Below are 14,941 nucleotides of genomic sequence, written 5' to 3'. Positions count from 1 at the left end.
GAGCTGGACTGGAAGAGGAGCGACTGGGACAGAATCCGGCACCCCAACCGGGACTAGAACCCATTGTGCCAGTGCTGCAGGTGGAGGATTAGCCTATTGAGCCCCAGCGCCGGCCAAGATCTCACTTTCAATTATTTTCAGAACATAACAAGAAACAATTATTGAATCATATAATTTCATTTTTATGTTTCTGAGAAACTGTGATACTGTTTTCCCAAGAGAAAACATTTTACATTTCCAGTAATTGTGTACAAGAGTTCCAATTTCTTGACATGCTCACCTCACCAACACTTGTTATTTTGTCTTGGCTTTCTCTCTCCCTCTCTCTTAGAGTAGCCATCCTAATGGATATGTGTATCTTTGATTTGCATTTCCTAATGATTAGAGCTGGTGACCTTTTGGAAAGTAATTATTTTTCAGATAAATACATGATCTACAAGTATTTCTTCCCATTGCATAGGCTGTCTTCCTTCTGCTACTACTGTCCTTTTTAAATTATTTTTTATTTTTTTCACTTATTTTTTAAGGAATACAAATTCCATAAGTACAGCTTTAGGAATATAGTTATTCTTCCCACAATACCTGCCCTCCCACCTATACTCCACCCCAACCCTCCTCCCTCTCCCCTTGCCAATCCCATTCTCCATTAAGATTCATTTTCCATTAACTTTGTACACATAAGACCAACTCTATACTAAGTAAAGATTGCAACAATTTGCACTCACACACACACACACACACAAAACTGTTTGACAACTAGTTTTACAATTAACTCTCATTTTACAATTCATTAAAGACATAGGTCCTGCATGGGGAGTTCTTAATTTAACAATTAACACTCTTATGTATGATGTCAGTGACCACCCAAGGCTCTTGACATGAGCTGCCTAGGCTATGAAAGACTTTTCAGTCTACAAACTCCATCAGTATTTATACAAGGACATAAGCAAAGAAGAAGTTCTCTCCTCCCTTTAGCGAAAAGTACATCTTTCTTTGATGGCCCCTTCTTTCCAATGGGGTCTTACTCAGAGATCCTTCATATAGCACATTTTTTAACCACAGTGTCTCGGCTTTCCATGCCTGAAATGCTATCATGGGCTTTTCAACCAGACAAGTAAGCCTTAAGGGCTGATTCTGAGGTCAGAGTGTTACTTAAAGTGACTGTCATTCTGTAAGTCGGCTGTATGGAGAGCTTCCCATCTTGGAATATTCTATTCTTTTAAATTCTATTTATTATTATTACCAAACACTTGATCCTATTTATATGATCACTTGAACACTTAATCCTATCTATATGTTCACTTTAACACTTCATGTGATCACAGTATTGTTCTTTAATTTACATGTTTTAATTTCAGTGACATCCAATATGTATAATGTATATTTTTTCTTCTGTTGTCTGTGATTTTGCTGTGATGTTCAAGAAATCTCTTTTGAATTCAATGTTACAAGGGTTTTAACCAATGTATACTTCTCTTTGCCTTTTTTAAGATTTTTTAAATTTATTTATTCAAAAGAGAGTTACACAGAGAGAAGAGAGGCAGAGAGAGAGGTCTCCCACCCGATGGTTCACTCCCCAATTGGCCAAAATGGCTGGAGCTACACCGATCTGAAACCAGGAAACAGGAGCTTCCTCCAGGTCTCCCATGTGGGTGCAGGGGCCCAAGGACTTTGACCATCTTCTACTGCTTTCCCAGGCCATAGCAGAGAGCTGCATCAGAAGAGGAGCAGCCGGGACTAAAACTGGCACCCATATGGGATGCTGGTGCTCCAGGCCAGGGCGTTAACCCACTGCGCCACAGCACCAGCCCCCACCAATGTACACTTTTAAGAGTTTCAATAGCTTCGGCTTTTATGTTTAGGTCTTTGATCTACTTACAGTTAGTTTTTGTACATGGTGTAAGAGTTCCATTTCATTCTTTTATATGTGAATACTTGATTTTCTCATCCCCATTTGCTGAAAATACTCTCCTTTCCCTTTTGAAGGATCTTAGCACCTTTGCTGAAAATCATTTGACTTACTCATATATGCCAATGGTCTATTTCTGGCTCTCTATTATATTCCACTCTATATTCTAATGCACACTTTTCTTTACACAAGTACTATGGTGTTTTGAAATCAGAAAGAATGAGTACTCCAACTTAGTTCTTGCATTATTGTTTTAGTCTTCAGAGTTCCCTGAGATCCCACATGAATTTTAGGATAATTTTTCTTTTTCTGCTAAGATGTATTTGGGGTTCTGATATGGACTGGGTTGAATCTGTAGATCACTTCTGGCACATTGATGTTTTAGCACAATCAAGTCTTTCAATCCATGAATATGGGATGCCCTACCATTTAATTACAGTTGACTTCTCATCAGAAACCCTTCAGGCTAGGAGAGAATGTCAAGATACATTCCAAGTCTTAAGAGAAAAGAACTGTCAATCAGAATAATGTACCCTGCAAAGCTCTCATTTATGAATGAAAGTGAAATAAAGGCCTTCCATGACAAACAGAAATTGAAAGAATTTGCCACCAGTCATCTAGCCCTACAGAAACTGCTTAAGGAGGTGCTGCACACTGAAAAACAGAAACATGGTCATCGCTACAAAAGAAGGGAAAGGAAAGAATCTCCCAGTAAAAGCACAACGGAAATCCAAAGTAAAAAATAGGAATATTTATGGTAAAATGGCAAGGCAAAGTCATTACTTACCAGTAGTCACCTTGAAGGCAAATGGCCTCAACTCTCTAGTTAAAATACAGACTGGGAATGGATTAAAAAAACAAAACCCATCTATTGGCTGCCTACAAGACACACATCTCACCAAAAAAGATGCATGCAGACTGAAAGTGAAAGGATGGAAAAAGATATTCTGTGCTAACACAAACCAAAAAAGAGTTGGGGTAGCCATCCTAGTATCAGTCAAAATAGACTTTAACACAAAAACTGTTAAAAAGAGACAAAAATAATCAATAATAAAGACCCTCCCAACAAAGAAAAGCACATGACTGGATGGCTTCACTGCTGAATTCCATCAGATATTTAAAGAACTAACTCCAATTCTTCTCAAGTTATTCAAAACAACTAAAAGGGAGGGAATCCTCCCAAATTCTTTCTATGAAGCCAGCATCACCTTAATTCCTAAACCCAGAAAAGGCACAAGAGAGAAAGAAAACTATAGACCAATTTTTCTGATGAACATAGACACAAAAATCCTCAAAAAAAAAATCTAGCCAATCAAATCCAACACATCAGAAAGATCATTCACCCAGACCAAGTGGGATTTATCCCTGGTATGCAGGAATGGTTCAACATTTGTAAATCAATCAATGTGATAACATCACATTAAAAAACTGAAGAATAAAAATCATATGGTTTTCTCAACAGGTGCTGATATCATTTATTGATAAAATACAGCATACTTTCATGATGAAAACTCTAAGCAAACTGGGTATAGAAGGAACATTCCTCAACACAATCAAGGAAATTTAAGACAAACTCACGGCCAGCATCATACTGGATGGGGAAAAGTTGGAAGCATTCCCACTGGAATCCAGAACCAGATAAAGATGCCTGCTCTCACCACTGCTGTTTAATATAGTCCTTGAAGTTTTAGCCAGAGTCATTAGGCAAGGAAAAGAAATCAAAGGCATAAAAATTGGGAAAGAGGAAGTCAAACTATCCTTATTTGCAGATTACATGATTCTATATATAAGGGATCCAAAAGACTCCACCAAGAGACTATTGGAACTCATATAAGAGTGTAAAAAATAAAATCAATACACAAAAATCAACAGCCTTTGTATACACAGAAAATGCCATGGCTGAGAAAGAACTTCTAAGATCAATCCCATGCACAATTGCTACAAAATAAATCAAATATCTTAGAATAAATTTAATCAAAGATGTCAAAGATCTCTACAATGAGAATTACAAAACGTTAAAGAAAGAAATAGAAGAAGATACAAAAAGATGGAAAAATCTTCCGTGTTCATGGATTGAAAGGATCAATATCATCAAAATGTCCATTCTTCCAAAAGCAATTTACAGATTCAATGCAATACCAATCAAAATACCAAAGATAATCTTCTCAGATATAGAAAAATTATGCTGAAATTTAAATGGAAATATAGGAGACCCCCAAATAGCTTAAAGCCATTTTTTTTGGCGTTTTCATTATTTATTTGACAGATAGAGTTATAGACAGTGAGAGAGAGAGAGACAGAGAGAAAGGTTTTCCTTCCATTGATTCACTCCCCTAATGGCTGTTATGGCCGGCCTGTGCTGATCCAAAGCCAGGAGCCAGGGGCTTCTTCCTGGTCTCCCATGTGGGTGCAAGGGCCCAAGCACTTGGGCCATCCTCCACTGTCCTCCCGGGCCACAGCAGAGAGCTGGACTGGAGGAAGAGCAACCGAGACTAGAACCCGGTGCCCATATGGGATGCCGGTGCCGCAGGCGGAGGGTTAACCAAGTTAACCATGGCCCTGGCCCCGCTTAAAGCAATCTTACATCAAATTGAGAAACTTTTTATTGCAAAAGAAACAGGAAAGTGAAGAGGCAACTGATAAAATGGGAGAAATTATTTACAAACTGTGCAACTGATAAAGGATTAATAACCAGAATATATAAAGAGATCACAAAACTCCACAACAACAAAACAAACAACCCACTTAAGAAATGGGCCAAGGACTTAAACAAACATTTTTCAAGAGAGGAAATCCAAATGGCCAACAGACAAATGAAAAAATGCCTAGGATCACTAGCCATCAGGGAAATGCAAATCAAAACCACAATGAGGTTTCACCTCACCCCAGTTAGAATGGCTTTCATACAGAAATCAACAAACAACAAATGCTGGCAAGGATGTGGGGGAAAAGATAGCCTAATCCACTGTTGGTGGGAATGTAAACTGGTAAAATCAATATGGAAGACAGTATAAAGATACCTCAGAAATCTAAATATAAATCTACCATATGACCCAGCCATCCCACTCCTGGGAATTTACTTAGTGGAAATGAAACAGCATATTAAAGAGTTATCTGAACTCCCACGTTTATTGCAGCTCTATTCACAATAGCGAAGATATGGAATCAACCCAAATGCCCATCAACTGAAGACTGGATAAAGAAATTATGAGACCTGTACACCATAGAATATTACACAGCAGTAAAAAAAATGAAATCCTGTCATTTGCAATAAAGTAGATGAAATTGGAAAACATCATACTTGGTGAAATACACCAGTCCCAAAAGGACAAATACTATATGGTCTCCCTGTTCTGTCATAACTATTAGAGAACCTAACAGGTTAATCTATAGAAGTAAAATTAACACTTTGAGATGCAATGACTTTGAATAGCCCCTGTCTCAAGTGTTGAGGAAGTTTTTTTTCTATATAATTTGTTGAACACTTTACTTAGTATAGAGTAAATAATGAAAATAGATCTTAGTAAAAACTATAAGAGGAAGATGGGTTGGAGTTTGGATGGGAGGGTGGGTACAATGGGAAGAATCACTGTATTCCTAAAGTTGTATTTATGAAAAGAATGGAGTTTGTATTCCTTAAATAAAAGGTTTCTGGGGAGGGGAAAGTCAAAATATCTAGCTTTGGAGGGAATACTGTGCATAACAACTATGCACATAGTTGTTATGGACATAGAATTCCACATAGAAGGCCGGCGCCACGGCTCAATAGGCTAATCCTCCACCTTGTGGTGCCGGCACACTGGGTTTTCTAGTCCCGGTCAGGGTGCTGGATTCTGTCCCGGTTGCCCCTCTTCCAGGCCAGCTCTCTGCTGTGGCCAGGGAGTGCAGTGGAGGATGGCCCAAGTGCTTGGGCCCTGCATCCGCATGGGAGACCAGGAGAAGCACCTGGCTCCTGGCTTTGGATCGGCACGGTGTGCCGGCCGCAGCGTGCCGGCCATAGTGGCCATTGGAGGGTGAACCAACGGTAAAGGAAGACCTTTCTCTCTGTCTCTCTCACTGTCCACTCTGCCTGTCAAAAATAAAAAAAAAAGAATTCCACATAGAATGGAAATAAAGCCAAGAACTTGGAAAAAGATAACGGGAAATAGTGGCATCTTTGAGGAGTGTGTTACAGGCCACCTAACTGCACAGCAGATGTGGTCATGTTTGTAGTGGAACACAAAATTAGTACAGAGATAAGACAACAGGACAACCTTAATATTCATTTCTTCCATCTGCTTGAAATGCACCTTTTTTAAAAAAATGTATTTCTTTGAAAGAGATACAGAGAGAGGGGGAAACAGAGAGAGAGAAAGAGAGAGAGAGGTCTTCCATCCACTGCTTCACTCCCCAAATGGCCACAACAGCCAGAGCTGGGCTGATCTGAAGCCAGGAACCAGGAGCTTTTCCAGGTCTCCCACACAGGTGCAGGGACTCAAGGACTTGGGCCATTTTCTAGTGCTTTCCCAGGCCATAGTAGAGAGCTGGATCACAAGTGGAGCAGCCAGAACTGGAACCGGCACCCATATGGGATGCCAGCACTGCTGGCATCTTTGCAGAAGGAGTAGCATGTTTAATTCATTTCACAGATGAGTTCATCTTTCAAAAGTTAGAAAAAAAAAATACTGAACTTAAGTGTGAGCCAAAAGAATAGGGTAGGGGGGCCCGCATCACGGCATAGTGGGTAAAGCCGCCACCTGCAGCACCAGCATCCCATATGGCCACCGGCTTACATCCCAATCCAGCTCCCTGCCAACAGCCTTGGAAAGCAAGGAAGAATGGCCCAAGTGCCTCAGCCGTGCACCCACGTGGGAGACCCAAAAGAAGTCCTGGCTCCTGGCTTCAGATTGGCCCAGCTCCGACTGCTGCAGCCATTTGGGGAGTGAACCAGTGGATGGAAGATCTCTCTTTCTCTCTTAGTCTCTCTCTGTAACTTTGCCTTTCAAATAGATAAATATTTAATAATAATTTAAAAAAAAGAATAGGGTAATAGTTCAGCAATGACAAGCATATTTTGGGAGGAGTGACCATCTGGCACAGTTAAAGATAAAACATCATTAAAAATTGTTTTCAAGCAATTTCAGGGGTGGGTCTTTTGGTAAAAGGGATAAGCTGCAGCTTGGGACACCCAGATCCCAGATCTGAGAAGTCTTGGATGCCGTGCTTCCTGCTAACGCACCTGGGGAGAAGCAGTCGATGGCTCAAGCACTTGGGTCTGCGCACCACCATGTGGAAGGCTCAGATCAAGTTCCTGGCTCCTGGTTTCAGTCTGGCTCAGCGCTAGCTGATGCAGGCACATGGGGTGAGAACCAGCAGATGAGAAATCTCTCTCTGTCTCTCCCTCTTTCTCTGACACTATGCTTTTAAATCAATACATTATACACACATATGAACAAAAACAAATTTGAGACAGAAGGAAAACTGATACAGAACTAAAGAGCTCTTGAAATGTAGAATAGTCACCGCCGCCGCGGCTCACTAGGCTAATCCTCCGCCTAGCGGCGCTGGCACACCGGGTTCTAGTCCTGGTTGGGGCGCCGGATTCTGTCCCGGTTGCCCCTCTTCCAGGCCAGCTCTCTGCTGTGGCCAGGGAGTGCAGTGGAGGATGGCCCAAGTCCTTGGTCCCTGCACCCCATGGGAGACCAGGAGAAGTACCTGGCTCCTGCCATTGGATCAGCACGGTGCACCGGCCGCAGCACCAGCTGCGGCGGCCATTGGAGGGTGAACCAACGGCAAAGGAAGACCTTTCTCTCTGTCTCTCTCTCACACTGTCCACTCTGCCTGTCAAAGAAGAGAAGAGAAGAGAAGAGAAGAGAAGAGAAGAGAAGAGAAGAGAAGAGAAGAGAAGAGAAGAGAAGAGAAGAGAAGAGGACAGTTTTACAATTCTTAAATGAAATTCATGGGGCCAGCGTTGTAGAGCAATGGGTTAAGACACTGTCTGACATCAGCATCCCATGACCTGCTTATTTGAGTCCTGGATGTCCCACTTCCAATCCAGATTCCTGCTCACGTGCCTGAGAAAGCAGCGAAAGATGGTCCAAGCACATGGGCCCCTGCCACCCACATGGAAGATATGGATGAAATTCTAGGCTCAGGGCTTCATTGTGTTCATCTGGGAAGTGAATTGGAGGGTGGAACTCTGCCTTTCAAATACATAAAATAAATCTTTAGAAAGATAAAATTCCGGCTTATTTTCACAAATAATCACAGAGCAAAAAAGGAGAAATGCATCTACAGGAAGCTCTGGCTAATCTGGAAACTGTTTTTGATGTGTTAAACTTTGAAAGTCCACACGTAAACCAAAGAACAAGGTGGTGGCAGAGAGAATGCCCAAGGCACAAAACAAACTGAGGCTGGGGTGGGCATTTGGCCTAGCAGATAAGCTGCCTGTTGGGATGCCCACATTCCATATCAGAGTGTCTGGCTTCAAGTCCCTGCTCCACTCCCGATTCCAGCTTCCTGCTAATGTGTACCTGGGAAGCAGCAGGTGATGGCTTGGGTCCTTGTCATCCATGTGGGATCCTGGATTGAGTTCCCAGCTCCTGGCTTTGGCCTTGGCCCAGCCCCAGCTGTTGTGAAGATTTTCGGTATGAACCAAAGGATGATACCATCTGTCTGTATCTCTCGAATAAATAAAAATTTAAAAAATTAAAAATAAATGAAGGCTGGCCCCCAACATATATACACACACATCAATGTGTATATACATATTTATTATCTAATTAAATATATACTTAGATATTATATTCACTAACAACATGTCATTAGGTTTATATAACTTATGTAAATACATATTTTTTTTTAGCCATGTTCAAGAGCGATAAATTGATAGCACATGGTTTAAAGTGGTGATAGAATTTTTTTTTTGAATCTTAGATTTGAGGGGCCAGCACTGTGGTGCAGCAGGTAAAGCTGCCGCCTAGAGTGTCGGCTTCCCATATGGGCACTGGTTCTAGTCCCAGCTGCTCCACTTTTGATCCAGCTCTCTGCTATGGCCTGAGAAAGCAATAGAAGATGGCCCAAGTCCTTGGGCCCCTGCACCCACATGGAAAGACCTGGAGGAAGCGCCTGGCTCCTGGCTTTGGATCGGCACAGCTCTGGCTATTGTGGCCAACTGGGGAGTGAACCAGCAGATGGAAGTTCTCTCTCTCTCTCTCTCTCTCTCTGCCTCTCCTTCTCTGTGTAACTCTGACTTTCAAATAAGTAATTACATCTTTAAGAAAAATCTCAGATGTGAAAGGTTCTCATTTGAGGACAGAACCAACTGTTGGGAAATCTCTCCTTATATTGAGCAAAATTGACCAGCCTCTCCCTGCTGCCCCAGGAATTCACAGATTTAAACACCAGAGGGGATTCTGCCTGTCTCAGAAGTCACAGAGCACACTGCTGCCATTCAGTGGGTACTACACGTGGCAAGAGATCAGGCATGAAGCAGCAGCATCTGTTGGCTACATGGTGACCTGGAGAATGTATCCCCATCAGAAGAAAATTTAATTCAAATTTAAAATTTAGGTACTGTGTTTCCCAAGCAAAATACCTTCAGCTTTCCTCTGAGGGCCCCCAGTTTGCAATCCCTGCTTCAAAGGGTTTATGAGACTCAGAAAGGCAACATGATTGGCTCCAAACCTTGAACCAATCAGGAAAAACACACAGAAGATGTTAAATACCACATACAATCACCCAGCTTGGCTGACACCATAACCCGACTCACACGCTGAGGGCTCCAAATTGGTTTTCCATTCGAGTGGTTCTACAGAAACAAACTTTGCCTTGGGGATGTGAATTCACCACAAACCTAATCATCGCCTTCAATACCGCTTCATTCAGAGGGGTACTCTCCAGACAAGGGTTCCAGGCCCATTCTGGCTGCTCTGGTCAAGGCCACGCCCATTGGGTCCCCAACACCCAAGTCTGCTCAGAGTGGAAAGAGTAAGAAGAGGGGCTGGTGCTGTGGCATAGCAGGTAAAGTCGCCGCTTCCAGTGCCAGGATCCCATATGGGTGCCGGTTTGAGTCCCAACTGCTCCACTTCTGATTCAGCTCTCTGCTATGGCCTGGGAAAGTAGTAGAAGGTGGCCCAAGTCCTTAGGCCCCTGCACCCGCGTGGGAGACTCAGAACAAGCTCCTGGCTTCTGGCTTCAGATTGGCACAGCTCCTGCCATTGCAGCAATTGGGGAGTGAACCAGCAGATGGAAGCTCGCTCTCTCTCTCTCTCTGCTTCTCCTTCTCTCTTGTGTAACTCTGACTTTCAAATTAATAACTAAGTCTTAAAAAAAAAAAGAGAAAGAGAAAAAGACAACAGATCCACCTTCTCACTGGAATATCTTCTGTTTTCTGGTTTTAAACCTGTACTATCCAACCCATGTTCTATGTATTCATTCTAGAGATTGATTTTTAATTATCTGCTTACTCATTAACTCAAGAAAAGTTGGCCAGCCCTAAGTACAACTAATATCGAAGGATTTCCTGGTACCTGCTTGCCCTGAAATTAGTTGCTTTATAGTTTCTCTGGGTCAGGGAGAAAGAATTCAAACAGCTGGACAGAAAACTCCTGGAGTAAAAACAAGAACTGGAGGGGACTGGCAGCACAGGCTTTGGTTCAGGGCTCGGCTGGGGCTGGGGATTAAGTGAGAGACGCTCCTGTGAGCTGGGCCTCACATCCCTTAGATTCACACTGCAAAGCTGAAGTCTGCTATCCTGGCTTTCTTGTAGCCATAACATCCACAGCAATGCAAAGCTGACAGGTGAACATGACTCCAACAGCTGTGGGAGTTCCCTGTGTGCCTTCCGAATTAGTAAGAAATAGGATAAGAATGCTACTGTGAAATATTTTAACTTTTTTGGAAAATGAGTCTAGAACATATCAGTTCTGTACTAGGGTTCTCTATATCAATATTGCCAAAAGATTTAAGGAATTCAAGTGTATTCCCTGCCAATATATCCTGCCTTTAACAGTAACGTTTTACTATAATTCACAATTTTCTTAAGAGCAAATGTAAGAGATTTAATAATAAATGATACTCTTTTCAGTCTGTTTATCTAAATTGGTCATCAAAACAACCCAAAAACAAAATTTATAACAAATTCAAATGAAAGAAATTTCACTTTGGCTGAATAGGAATTAGTCTTTAAAATAAATTTCTGTAACATTAAATAAGAGCTAAGCTTTCTAACAAATTCTTTTTTAAAGTCTTTATTTATTTATTGGGGCTGGAGCTTTGGCATAGTGGGTTAAGCTGCCAGCTGCAGTGCCAGCATCCCATATGGGCACTGGTTCGAGTCCTGGCTGCTACACTTTCAATCCAGCTCTCTGCTATGGCCTGGGAAAGCCGAGGAGGATGGGTCTAAGTCCTTGAGCCCCTGCACCCACATGGGAGACCACAAGAAGCTCCTGGATCCTGGCTTCAGACTGGACCAGCTCCAGCCTTACAGCCATTTGGAGAGCGAAACAGCAGAAGGAACACCTCTCTGTCTATGCCCCTCTGTAACTCTGCCTTTCAAAGAAGTAATAATAAAAAATAAATCTTTTTCTTTTAAAAAACTAAAACATCAAGAGCTAATCTAACAAATTTTTAGAGAAATTTTATTCATTTACTTGAGAGACAGTAACCATCCATCTGATGGTTCACTCCTCAAATGGCCACATCGGACAGAGCTGGGCCAATCTGAAGCCAGAAGTTTCTTCTGGGCCTCCCACGCAGGTGCAGGGGCCCAAACATTTGGCCATCTTCCTCTACTTTCCCAGGCAACAAGCAGAGTGCTAGATTGGAAGAGGAGCAGCAGGGACTAGACCTGGTGGCCATATAGGATGCTGGCGCCACAGGCAGAGGATTAACCTACTGCACCCCAGCACCAGCCTGTGTCAAACTCTGACATTAACCCACGACAAAGATTTAAGGCTTTTTCCTCCCCTTGTCTCCTCATTTGTAGAGACACTGACCATTCCAACCTTTCTTCCAGGATACTAGATACATGGGTATAAAGTGAAATACAGAAGATAATCGGCTTTTTCACCTCCATCATTGCCACAAAGGCTCGGAAGTGCAAAGATTCTACAGAAATGACTTTTACTTTCTGCACTGCATTAAAATATTGCAAAGTATTCGTTATAAACACCGAGGATTGATCTGGCTGAAAAGCCCATGAGAGTATTTCAGGCATGGAAAGCCAAGACACTCTGGCAAAAAGATCTCTGTGAGTGAGATCCCAGTGGAAAGAACAGGTCTTCAAAGAGGGAGGTGCCTTTCTCTGAAGGGAGGAGAGAACCTCCACTTTGACTATGACCTTGTCTAAACAAGATAAGAGTCGGAGAACTCAAGGGGCTTCCATAGCCTTGGAAACTCATGACTGGTGCATAGGGAGATTACTGATGCCATAAACAGGAGTGTCAATTGGTAAAGTCAACAACAGGAGTCACTGTGCACTTACTCCTCATGTAGGATCTCTGTCCTTAATGTGCTGTACATTGAGGCTTAATGCTATAACGAGTACTCAAACAGTATATTTCACTTTGTGTTTCTATGGGGGTGCAAACGATTGAAATCTTTACTTAATGTACACTAAACTGATCTTCTGTAAAAAAAAAAAAAAGAAATTATCAATTCCCAACTTGACTCTCACTGGGATTAAACATGACAATAGGTCTGATCTGATTTCATCATCATTTAAAAAAAAATCATCTATTATTTTTCACTTTATGTTTCTGTGTGGGAGCAAACTGTTGAAATCCTTACTTAAGGTATACTAAGCTGATCTTCTGTATATTAAGATAATCAAAAATGAATCTTGATGTGAATGGAAGGGGAGAGGGTGTGGGAAAGGGGAGGGTTGTGGGTGGGAGGGACGGTATGGGGGGGGGGAAGCCATTGTAACCCATGAGTCGTACTTTGGAAATTTATATTCATTAAATAAAAGATAAAAAAAATTAAAAAAAAAAAAAAACACTGAGGATTGGACCGCACAGGGTTGGGAACAGCTGATCTAGGGGTGTGGGTGCATGAGTGAAAATGCGATGTACCAGCATATCCATTCTTTCTGTGCTGTTGCTTTAGGGTCCCAGCGTGTGTCTATGAATGACCGATGACAAGTGCGTTAGATTGGGACAGGTACGCACGCGCTGACGTGTGTCACACTCGAGCTTCCCGGTCTCCCGAGGGCTGTGTGAGCTGGGAACGGGCGGAAAGGCTCAGGCGGGCAGCGCTGTCTGCAAGCCCAAGGCCAACACGGATGTCGCTGCTCTTGCACACGCGGTCTGCCTCGTCTCCTCCTTACACCTCCCTAAGTAACATTGTGAACGGACCCACACCCGCAGCAAACGCTGAGAGCAGCTTCTCAGACACGCACAAAGGAGCTGAGCGCACAAAATGTTCTGGTCAGGACGGCAAACTTTTCTAGAAACCTAAGCGTTCGCTCACACCTGAGTCTACCGGAATCTTTCCTAGGCCAGGCGCGGCGTCAGCGCGGAAGTTTCTAGAACGCCCGAGGGCGCCATGACAGGCTGACCTGGGCAATGACCCCGGGGCTAAGCGGAAACCGGCCTCGCGTGCAAGTACCAACAGCTAATTTGGCAGAGGGGACTACACACACACACTCACGGGCCCCGCACACGGAGACACGCACACGAGTGGGCCAGCTGTCCACCGGAAAACCAAAACCGGTACCTGTAGCCGGGGAAGTCTGTAGAGAACAGGATGAAGGGACGAGGTGCGGCCGGAAAAATGGACCAGTACCTCTAAGACAAGTCCACGACGGGACAAAAAACCCAGGAGCGACACTAGGAAGTAACGTCCCTGGCGGTCCACCTCCTTTTATGGGGTTTGCCCCAGGGCCCCGGATGCAACAGGTGCGTCACGGGGAGGCACGTGGTGTAACTGACAAGCAGAGGGGCGGGGCGGTGGCTTGTGGCTTGTGGCGCCGCAGACTTCGCTAGCTTCGTGCCTCTCCCTTATCAAACCCAGAGGCCAGCGGTGGTGACAAGGGGCCACCATAACTCAGGTAAAAAGACGAAACTCGGAGACCCCCGCCCGGTTCCCGCCCGAGGGCGGCGGCGCCCCGCAGCGCGTGCACAGCCAGGTTCAGGTCCTGCACCCCGGCCGAGATGGGGCAGGAACGCGGGTGCAGGGAAGCAACGCGGGGCGCCCCGCCGTGGGTCCCGAGAGCACGCGCGTCCGCGAGCCCGCAGGAGACGCCGCAGCCGCCCGACACCGCCCGTGAGCACCCGCAGCCGCGCGGCCACGCCGGGGTCTCCGCCGACGGCGAGCGCGGGGGCAGGGGGCGAGGTGGGGCGGGAGGGAGGACGGCGGCGGGAGACCCCGCGCCCGCGCAGCCCCGCACTCACCCGCCTCCCCGCGGGCTCGGGGCAGAGGGAGCCCGCGCCGCCCGCATCTCCTCCGAGGCCCGGGACTGCGCTCGGGGCCTCTCCCGGGCTGAGGGCGGCCCGCGGGGCGTTCTCCTCAGGACGCGCGGGAGCGCGGGACACGGGGGACCTGGCTGGGCCCGCGCCTGGTTCCGTGCGCTGCTCCGGGCCGCGCCACAGACCCCACCGCCACCGCCGGGAGAGTGCGGGAGTGCGGGCGGCGCGGGAGCCGGTGTTCGGGGCGCGGGTGACGGGGGACAGGGCTGGGCCCGCGCCTGGTTCCGTGCGCTGCTCCGGGCCGTGCCACAGACCCCACCGCCACCGCCGCAGAGAGCGCGGGTGACGGGGGCCGCGGTAGCGCGGGAGACCGTGTTCCGGGCGCGGGCCCGGGGCGGCGCGGGTGACGGGGGCCGCGGGAGCGCAGGAGACGGTGTTCGGGCGCGGGCGACGGGGGACCTGGCTGGGCCCGCGCCTGGTTCCGTGCGCTGCTCCGGGCCGTGCCACAGACCCCACCGCCACCACCGAGAGAGTGCAGGAGTGCGGGCGGCACGGGAGCTGGTGTTCGGGGCGCGGGCCCGGGGCGGCGCGGGTAACAGGGGCCGCGGGAGGCGGTGTTCGGGGCGCGGGTGACGGGGGACCT

At 45.7% G+C, this 14,941-nt stretch overlaps 1 non-coding gene across 5 annotated transcripts in view; it reads right to left on the bottom strand.

Annotated features, from left to right (window-relative positions):
* Positions 1-13,787, bottom strand: part of LOC103352183 (ADAMTS-like protein 2) — a 52,349-nt gene extending 38,562 nt beyond the window's left edge. For 4 of the 5 annotated variants that reach the window (XR_011381696.1, XR_011381694.1, XR_011381697.1 and 1 more), the window contains exon 1: positions 13,607-13,744. This is a non-coding gene — a transcript (ADAMTS-like protein 2). Of the gene's footprint in view, positions 1-13,606 lie in introns of all 5 variants that reach the window. The other variant, XR_011381698.1, reaches the window with a different exon arrangement.
* Positions 13,788-14,941: the final 1,154 nt, after the last annotated feature.

The sequence above is a fragment of the Oryctolagus cuniculus genome, chromosome 13 (genome assembly GCF_964237555.1).
Source record: "Oryctolagus cuniculus chromosome 13, mOryCun1.1, whole genome shotgun sequence".
NCBI classification, from domain to species: Eukaryota; Metazoa; Chordata; class Mammalia; order Lagomorpha; family Leporidae; genus Oryctolagus; species Oryctolagus cuniculus.
The sequence above is the reverse complement of the archived record's forward strand: the minus strand, read 5'-3'. Positions and strand labels throughout refer to the sequence as shown.